Source organism: Zea mays, chromosome 5, assembly GCF_902167145.1.
Source record: "Zea mays cultivar B73 chromosome 5, Zm-B73-REFERENCE-NAM-5.0, whole genome shotgun sequence".
NCBI classification, from domain to species: Eukaryota; Viridiplantae; Streptophyta; class Magnoliopsida; order Poales; family Poaceae; genus Zea; species Zea mays.
This window is the reverse complement of record NC_050100.1, coordinates 7394247-7404069: the sequence shown is the minus strand read 5'-3', so window position 1 is coordinate 7404069 and position 9823 is coordinate 7394247.

The following is a 9823-nucleotide window of genomic DNA, read 5'->3' as shown; positions in this document are numbered from 1 at the left end:
TAGAAAATCTAAATTTGCTCCTAAAACTGTAGAAGGCTTTTTACTTGGTTATGACTCAAACACAAGGGCATATAGGGTCTTTAACAAGTCCACTGGACTAGTTGAAGTCTCTTGTGACGTTGTGTTTGATGAAACTAACGGCTCACAAGTAGAGCAAGTTGATCTTGATGAGATAGGTGAAGAACAGGCTCCATGCATCGCGCTAAGGAACATGTCCATCGGGGATGTGTGTCCTAAGGAATCCGAAGAGCCTCCAAGTACACAAGATCAACCATCCTCCTCCATGCAAGCATCTCCACCAACTCAAAATGAGGATAAGGCTCAAAATGTTGAAGAGCAAAATCAAGAAGACGAACCACCTCAAGATGATAGCAATGATCAAGGGGGAGATACAAATGATCAAGAAAAGGAGGATGAGGAAGAACCAAGACCGCCACACCCAAGAGTCCACCAAGCAATCCAACGAGATCACCCCGTCGACACCATCCTCGGCGACATTCATAAGGGGGTAACTACTCGATCTCGGGTTGCTCATTTTTGTGAACATTACTCTTTTGTTTCCTCTATTGAGCCACACAGGGTAGAGGAAGCTCTCCAAGATTCGGATTGGGTGGTGGCGATGCAAGAGGAGCTCAACAATTTCACGAGGAACGAGGTATGGCATTTAGTTCCACGTCCTAACCAAAATGTTGTAGGAACCAAATGGGTCTTCCGCAACAAGCAAGATGAGCATGGTGTGGTGACAAGGAACAAAGCTCGACTCGTGGCCAAAGGGTATTCACAAGTCGAAGGTTTGGATTTTGGTGAAACCTATGCACCCGTAGCTAGGCTTGAGTCAATTCGCATATTATTGGCCTATGCTACTTACCATGGCTTTAAGCTCTATCAAATGGATGTGAAAAGTGCCTTCCTCAATGGACCGATCAAGGAAGAGGTCTATGTTGAGCAACCTCCCGGCTTTGAAGACAGTGAGTATCCTAATCATGTCTATAGGCTCTCTAAGGCGCTTTATGGGCTCAAGCAAGCCCCAAGAGCATGGTATGAATGCCTTAGAGATTTCCTTATTGCTAATGGCTTCAAAGTCGGCAAGGCCGATCCTACACTCTTTACTAAAACTCTTGAAAATGACTTATTTGTATGCCAAATTTACGTTGATGATATTATATTTGGGTCTACTAACGAGTCTACATGTGAAGAGTTTAGTAGGATCATGACACAGAAATTCGAGATGTCGATGATGGGGGAGTTGAAGTATTTTCTAGGATTCCAAGTCAAGCAACTCCAAGAGGGCACCTTCATTAGCCAAACGAAGTACACTCAAGACATTCTTGCTAAGTTTGGGATGAAGGATGCCAAACCCATCAAGACACCCATGGGAACTAATGGGCATCTCGACCTCGACACGGGAGGTAAGTCCGTGGATCAAAAGGTATACCGGTCGATGATTGGTTCATTGCTTTATTTATGTGCATCTCGACCGGACATTATGCTTTCCGTTTGCATGTGTGCAAGATTCCAATCCGACCCTAAGGAATCACACCTTACGGCCGTAAAACGAATCTTGAGATATTTGGCTTATACTCCTAAGTTTGGGCTTTGGTACCCTCGGGGATCCACATTTGATTTAATTGGTTATTCGGATGCCGATCGGGCGGGGTGCAAAATTAATAGGAAGAGCACATCAGGGACTTGCCAGTTCTTGGGAAGATCCTTGGTGTCTTGGGCTTCAAAGAAGCAAAATTCGGTCGCTCTTTCCACCGCCGAAGCCGAGTACATTGCCGCAGGACATTGTTGCGCGCAATTGCTTTGGATGAGGCAAACCCTGCGGGACTACGGTTACAAATTAACCAAAGTCCCTTTGCTATGTGATAATGAGAGTGCAATCAAAATGGCCGACAATCCCGTCGAGCATAGCCGCACTAAGCACATAGCCATTCGGTATCATTTTCTTAGGGATCACCAACAAAAGGGGGATATCGAGATTTCTTACATTAATACTAAAGATCAATTAGCCGATATCTTTACCAAGCCACTTGATGAACAATCCTTCACCAGACTTAGGCATGAGCTCAATATTCTTGATTCTACAAATTTCTTTTGCTAGCTTGCACACATAGCTCATTTAAATACCTTTGATCATATCTCTTCTATATGCTATGACTAATGTGTTTTCAAGTCTATTTCAAACCAAGTCACAGGTATATTGAAAGAGAATTAGAGTCTTCGGCGAAGACAAAGGCTTCCACTCCGTAACTCATGCTTCGCCATCACTCCGAGCAACTCTCTATTCCTTGGGGAGAAATGAGCATCAAAGAAAAGGACTTCATCCTTCGAGGAGAGAGTAAAAGCTCAAAAGCAAAAGGACCGGATTTCGTCTTTGGTATAATATTAACTCATTTACTTATGACCAAAGGGGAAGAACTTACTTCGAGGGCTCTAATGATTCCGTTTTTGGCGATTCATGCCAAAAAGGGGGAGAAATGAGCCCAAAGCAAAAGGACCGCACCACCGCCACCAAATTCAAAAACTTAGTGCTTTCCAAAAGTCTTTATCATTTGGTATCCTATTGTGTTCAAAAGGGGGAGAAAGTAGTATTTCAAAAATGGTATATCAAAACCCTCTTGAACACTAAGAGGTGGATCTCTTTTAGGGGGAGTTTTGTTTAGTCAAAGGAAAAGCATTTGAAACAGGGGGAGGAAATTTCAAATCTTGAAAATGCTTTTGCAAACTCTTATTTATTTACCTTTGACTATTTGCAAAAGATCTATGAAATGGATTTACAAAAAGAATTTGCAAAAACAAAACAAGTGGTGCAAACGTGGTCCAAAATGTTAAATAAGAAAGAAACATTCCATGCATATCTTGTAAGTAGTTTTATTGGCTCAATTCCAAGCAACCTTTACACTTACATTATGCAAACTAGTTCAATTATGCACTTCTATTTTTGCTTTGGTTTGTGTTGGCATCAATCACCAAAAAGGGGGAGATTGAAAGGGAATTAGGCTTACACCTAGTTCCTATATAATTTTGGTGGTTGAATTGCCCAACACAAATCTTTGGACTAACTAGTTTGCCCAAGTGTATAGATTATACAGGTGTAAAAGGTTCACACTCAGCCAATAAAAAGACCAAGTTTTGGATTCAATAAAGGAGCAAAGGGGCAACCGAGGGCACCCCTGGTCTGGCGCACCGGACTGTCCGGTGTGCCACCGGACAGTGAACAGTACCTGTCCGGTGCACCAGGGGACTCAGACTCCAACTCTTCACTCTCGGGAATTCTCGGAAGCCGGCGCGCTATAATTCACCGGACTGTCCGGTGTGCACCGGACATGTCCGGTGCTCCAAGGAAGCTCGGCCTCCCGAACTCGCCAGCCTCGGGTTCGCGTGGCAGCCGCTCCGCTATAATTCACCGGACTGTCCGGTGTACACCGGACTGTCCGGTGTGCCAGCGGAGCAACGGCTCCCTGCGGCGCCAACGGCTCCCTGCGGTGCATTAAATGCGCGCGCAGCGCGCGCAGAAGTCAGAATCGCCCATGTCGGTGCACCGGACATCAAACAGTACATGTCCGGTGTGCACCGGACACCCAGGCGGGCCCACAAGTCAGAAGCTCCAACGGCTAGAATCCAACGGCAGTGATGACGTGGCAGGGGCACCGGACTGTCCGGTGTGCACCGGACTGTCCGGTGCGCCATCGAGCAGACGCCTCCAGCCAACGGTCACTTTTGGTGGTTGGGGCTATAAATACCCCAACCACCCCACATTCATTGCCATCCAAGTTTTCCCACTTCTTAACCACTTACAAGAGCTAGGCATTCAATTCTAGACACATACAAAGAGATCAAATCCTCTCCAATTCCACTCAAGCCTTTAGTGACTAGCGAGAGAGATTTGCCGTGTTCTTTTGAGCTCTTGCGCTTGGATCGCATTCTTTCTTTCTCTTTTGCTCTTGTGATCAACACTCAATTGTAACCGAGGCAAGAGGCACCGATTGTGTGGTGGCCCTTGCGGGGAAGTTTTGTTCCCGGTTGATTGAGAAGAAGGAAAGCTCACTCGGTCCGAGGGACCGTTTGAGAGAGGGAAGGGTTGAAAGAGACCCGGCCTTTGTGGCCTCCTCAACGGGGAGTAGGTTTGCAAGAACCGAACCTCGGTAAAACAAATCCACGTGTCACTCTCTTTATTTGCTTGCGATTTGTTTTGCGCCCTCTCTTGCGGACTCATTTATTATTACTAACGCTAACCCCGGCTTGTAGTTGTGATTATTTTTGTAAATTTCAGTTTCGCCCTATTCACCCCCCCTCTAGGCGACTATCAACTAGCTAATTCATCATTCAATTTTGAAATAGAAACTAAGTGTTCGCTACAAGCATTAATATCAATATCCTTACACCTAGTGCAAATTTCAACATATTCAACACAAGAGTTGGATTTATTTGCTTCTACTAGTTTAGCATTTAAATCATTGTTTATGCTCTTTAAGTTAGAAATAGAATCATGGCATGTTGACACTTCACAAGCAAGCATTTCATTCCTCTTAATTTCTAATGCAAGGGATTTTTGAGCCTCTACAAACTTATCATGTTCTTCATACAACAAATCCTCTTGCTTTTCTAAAAGTATATTCTTTTCATTCAAGGCATCAATTAATTCATTAATTTTGTCTATCTTAGATCTATCTAAGCCCTTGAACAAACATGAATAATCTACTTCATCCTCATCACTAGATTCGTCCTCACTTGAAGAAGCATAGGTAGAGTTGCGAGTACATACCTTCTTCTCCCTTGCCATAAGGCATGTGTGACGCTCGTTGGGGAAGAGGGTTGATTTGTTGAAGGCGGTGGCGGCGAGTCCTTCATTATCGGAGTCGGAAGAGGAGCAATCCGAGTCCCACTCCTTGCCTAGATGCGCCTCGCCCTTTGCCTTCTTGTAATGCTTCTTCTTTTCCCTCTTGTTTCCCTTTTCCTGGTCACTATCATTATCGGGGCAGTTAGCGATAAAATGACCAATCTTACCGCACTTGAAGCATGAGCGCTTCCCCTTCGTCTTGGTCTTGCTTGGCTGCCCCTTGTGACCCTTTAGCACCGTCTTGAAACGTTTTATGATGAGAGCCATCTCTTCATCATTAAGTCCGACCGCCTCAATTTGTGCCACCTTGCTAGGTAGCACCTCCTTGCTTCTTGTTGCTTTGAGAGCAAAAGGTTGTGGTTCGTTGATCGGTCCATTCAAGGCGTCGTCCACGTACCTTGCCTCCTTGATCATCATTCGCCCGCTGACGAATTTTCCTAAGACTTCTTCGGGCGACATTTTGGTGTACCTGGGATTCTCACGAATATTATTCACCAAATGAGGATCAAGAACGGTAAAGGACCTTAGCATTAGTCGGACGACATCGTGGTCCGTCCATCGCGTGCTTCCGTAGCTCCTTATTTTGTTGATAAGGGTCTTGAGCCGGTTGTATGTTTGAGTTGGCTCCTCGCCCCTTATCATCGCGAACCGTCCAAGCTCGCCCTCCACCAACTCCATTTTGGTGAGCAAGGTAGCGTCATTTCCCTCATGAGAGATCTTGAGGGTATCCCAGATTTGCTTGGCGTTATCCAAGCCACTCACTTTGTTATATTCATCCCTGCACAATGAAGCTAGAAGAACAGTAGTAGCTTGTGCATTCTTATGGATTTGCTCATTAATGAATATAGGACTATTCGAACTATTAAAGTGCATTCCACTATCTACAATCTCCCATATACTAGGATGGAGAGAGAATAGGTGACTACGCATTTTGTGGCTCCAAAATCCGTAGTCCTCTCCATCAAAGTGTGGGGGCTTGCCGAGTGGAATGGAAAGCAAATGTGAATTTGAACTTTGCGGAATACGAGAGTAGTCAAAGGAAAAGTTAGAATTAACCGGATTCCTTTGCTCGTAGTCGTTGTGGTCGTCGTCCCTTTGGGAAGAAGAGGATTCGTCGCTGTCGTAGTAGACGATCTCCTTGATGCGCCTTGTCTTCTTCTTCTTCCCATCTTTACGTCTGTGGCCCGAGCCAGAGTCGTTGGATTTGTCATCTTTTGGCTCGTTGACGAAGGACTCCTTTTCCTTGTCGTTGATCACGATTCCCTTCCCCTTATGATCCATCTCTTCGGGCGGTTAGTCCCTTTCTTGAAGAGAACGGCTCCGATACCAATTGAGAGCACCTAGAGGGGGGGTGAATAGGTGATCCTGTAAAAGCTTAAACTTATAGCCACAAAACTTTGATTAAGCGTTAGCACAATTTATGCCAAGTGGCTAGAGAGGAGTCAAAAACACAATAACCACAAGAATTCAATCACAGAGATGACACGGTGGTTATCCCGTGGTTCGGCCAAGTACAAAACTTGCCTACTCCATGTTGTGGCGTCCCAACGGACGAGAGTTGCACTCAACTCCTCTCAAGTGATCCAATGATCAACTTGAATACCACGGTGTTCTTGCTTTTCTTTTCTCAATCTCGTTTGCGAGGAATCTCCACAGCTTGGAGCCTCTCGCCCTTACAAAAGATGTTCACAGAGAATCACGGAGCAAGGGAGGGAATGAGCAACGCACACAAGACTTCAAGAGATCAGAGCAACACGCACACAAGCAGCAATAAGAGCTCGCAACACAACTCAAAGAGTACACAACTCCACAAGAGCTCTATATGCTATCACAATGAATCGAATGCGCTAGATCAATGTCTTGGTGCTTAGAAAGGTTGTAGGAATGCTTGGTATGCTCCTCCATGCGCCTAGGGGTCCCTTTTATAGCCCCAAGGCAGCTAGGAGCCGTTGAGAACAAATCTGGAAGGCCATCCTTGCCTTCTGTCGTTGGGCGCACCGGACTGTCCGGTGCACACCGGACATTGTCCGGTGCCCGATTTCTTTCCTTAACAGGCGCATCCGACCGTTGCCGGCCGTTGCAGATCTGGCGCACCGGACAGTCCGGTGCACACCGGACAGTCCGGTGCTTCCTTCCGACCGTTGGCCAGACCACGTGTCGCGCGCGGATTCCGCGGCCGACCGTTGGCTCTGCCGACCGTTGGCTCACCGGACAGTCCGGTGCACACCGGACAGTCCGGTGAATTTTAGCCGTACGCCGTCGACAAATTCCCGAGAGCGGCGTCTTCGGCCGAGGCAGCCTGGCGCACCGGACACTGTCCGGTGCACCACCGGACAGTCCGGTGCCCCAGACCGAACCAGCCTCTTGGCTATACACAGCCAAGTCTTCTCTTCTCTTCTTCTTTCTGTTTCTAACACTTAGACAAATATATTAGTACACAAAACCAATGTACTAAGGCTTAGAAACATACCTTTGCTCTAGATTTGCACTTTGTTCATCCATGGGTATTGATTCACATTTAAGCACTTGTGTTGACACTCAATCACCAAAATACTTAGAAATGGCCCAAGGGCACATTTCCCTTTCAAACGCATATGTAACAATTTACCACCTAGCATGAGAAAGGAAAGAGGCAGCTTATCTTGCATAGCACCCATTAAATTGTCATTTGTGCTGCAGTTATCAAGAGTCATCGTTGACACCTTCTTTTCAATTTGCCAATCTTGTAGTACATCATGAAGAACATCACTTATAACTTCACCAGTATGTGGAGCGGGTACATATATGAACCTACAACAGAAAAGTTCAGGTATGTGTAAATAGTTAAGAACAAAAGAACATTTCAGTTATGTTTAAATAGTTAAGAACAAAAGAACATTTCAGTTATTATTATTACCTCAGTAAAAAACTTTTCAGCTTCCAATCATCATCAATAAAATGTACTGTTACAAACATATAACCTTTCTTTTAATGATTTGCTGTCCACATATCCGTAGTTATAGCTATACGAGATTGGCAATGTTGAAAAACATTCAGCAAAGACTTCTTGTGTATCTCATACATATCCAATATGTCTTTTTTTATTGTGTTTCTGGACACTGCTTTGAACAAAGGTTGTAGTGCTGCACAAAATTTTCTAAAGCCAACATGGTCAACCATAGATAATGGATACTCATGTAAACATATCATTAAAGCAAGCTCTTTCCTAGCAATTTCCTGATCAAACACATATTTTTCCACTACTACTGACCCATCCGTATTTTTGCCCAACTTCAAAGTTGATTGCTTTAGTCCTTTTCTAACCTGCCTAGATTGACAAGTTCTCAGATGACCACGCAGATGATTTGTACCAGCTCTAGTGTCTCCGACTAGTGTCTTCTTACACCAATTACACTCAGCTTTCAATTTGCCAGCCACTGTAACTTGTTTGAATTCTAACCATACATCTGACTTGAGCTTTCTTTTGACCTCAACTTGAGGATTATCATCATCATCTATGACTACATTTTCATTACCTTCTTCTGTTGGAGGTTGAGCTTGTGCACTTGAGCATGGAGTAGCATTAGCAGCACTTGACGAATGGGCATTCGGTGTAGGTGTAGCAGCTGCAACAACATTTGAAGAAGCTGCAACATTGGTCGGTGTAGCACTTGACCTGTTTGAGGAGGGCCTTCGTGATCTGGAATCTTGCAGTGTTGGAGGAGGGTTCTGTGGTGCTTGTGAATTAGAACCACCGGTGTTCGCCATGAGGGACTGGTCGCCTGGGCAGCAGAAGCAGTCAAGCAGATTAGCAGAAGCAGCCTGGGCAGAAGCAGTCTCCAACGCGCGCCTGGGCAGCAGAAGCAGTCAAGCATAAGCACCTGGCGAGCGGCTGAGTGGCTGACGGGTGAGCACCTGGCAAAGTGGCGAGCGGCGGAGTGGCTGACGGGCGACCTCCAGCGACCAGCGCGCGACTGGGCAGCAGAAGTAGAATCGCGCGGCCGTCAGGCGTCAGCCTTGTGCTTGTGCGCGCCGCTTGTGCCCTTTGCTTGTGCGCGCAGCGCGCCGTCAGCCTTGGCCCTTGGCGTTGCTCGCAGAGTCGCAGCTTGTGCTTGTGCGTCACCTGGGAGAGCTGGAGATTGGAGAAGGCAGTGGCTTGGCCCTTGGCGTTGCTCGCAGAGAGGCAGAGAGCGGTTGCTGGGCGCTTGCGGGCGGCGGCTGGGACTCTGGGAGTTGGCCCTTGGCGTTGCTCGCAGAGAGGCAGAGAGCGGCTGTTGGGCGCTTGCGGGCGGCGGCTGGGACTCTGGGAGCCTGGGAACTGCTGAACTGGGAAGGATTAGGTTTAGCCGTACTGCCGTAGGTCTCGGTTGGGCTGGGAGCCTGGGACGTGCGGCTGCTGGGCACTTGGGCTTGGGCCAGAATGACGATTGCTGGACTGGGAGACATTGGGTTGGCGTAACTGTTCAGGACTTCGGGTACCCGTGGGTCACCCGTGGGTGAAGTGAGAAACCCGGACCCGAACCCGAAAAGGTGCGGGTCGGGTTCGGGTCACACCCGTGGGTGAAAAAACACACCCGCGCCCGCACCCGTCGGGTCGGGTACCCGACGGGTACCCGAACCCGTGGGTGAAATTGCCATGCCTAGTAACAACAATGACCACCAAGATAAAAACATCATCTACAAACCACCGTAGCAACAACAAACAAGCGACCCCGCAAGCCATGACAAATCGGCAAAGAGCTCTAGAGGACGTGGGGTAACCACGGTGGCGATGCCTCCAAGGAAGTAAATGGTATCCACATATGTCACCAACATCGAAGGAACTCAAGAGTTTTTTTACCAAAACCCTAGAGGTACAAGATCTCAAAGTAATGCCTCCAATGATCAGGGAGACATTGAAGATGTCTCCATTGCTAGTTTCAATATGTAAAGCTTTCGCCTAAAAGTCACCCACTTCCCAGACTTGGACCTCCAAAAGCTATATATGTGGATCACCATTGC